A 782-nucleotide genomic window follows, 5' to 3' on the forward strand; every position below is an offset into this window, starting at 1 on the left:
TTTATAAGCTTTGACCGCGAAATTATCAACAGTTTTGCAGCATACTGTACACATTGAAATATCCGCCCTCCCGTCATGTGCTGCCGTATGTGAGTGGTCACTCGATTTGATGGACAGTTCCATTTCACCAATAAGAAGCGATGTTATATTCTCAGTGTTTCGAGATTAGTTTAACGTCAAATTAAATGTTCAGGACGCGTGTGATAAATGTAGGCCTAAACAATACAAAATAACCATAATATGGGAAATAGGCTACTTGCGTGTCACTGAAGTAGGCTATTCAGAAGTGGAACTAAACTGGCCTTGTGGTATTTTTCTAGTGTCGCCTATATAATCTCCCAGAGATTGCTACAATATCCTGTAATCTTTTGAGCACTCCTACATGGACTTTTATTTAAGAGATGGCAGAAGGGACTTGATAGGCTAAATTTGGTACACACCATTGTGTTTTATATGAAAAAGGTTGGGTGGTCCTCCCTTAAGGAGAGACGTGATGCACATTGGCATATTTTTATATATAAAGCTCTGACTGGAAAGCTACCACTATATTTGACAGAAATGCTGCTTATTTCAGATGGGCTTTATCAAACCCGCTCAACTGACATGCTCATGTTATATGTCCCCTATGCCCGGTCTGAGCTTGGTAAAACCGCTTTTAGCCATAGTGCCCCTGACTCCTGGAACAGCCTACAACATACAATTAAAATAAATACACTCATAACTGTTAACCAATTTAAAATTATTATTTTGAATCAGCCCCTCTACACTTGTAACTGTTTTAA

The sequence above is a fragment of the Ammodytes marinus genome (genome assembly GCF_949987685.1).
Source record: "Ammodytes marinus genome assembly, chromosome: 14".
NCBI lineage: Eukaryota > Metazoa > Chordata > Actinopteri > Uranoscopiformes > Ammodytidae > Ammodytes > Ammodytes marinus.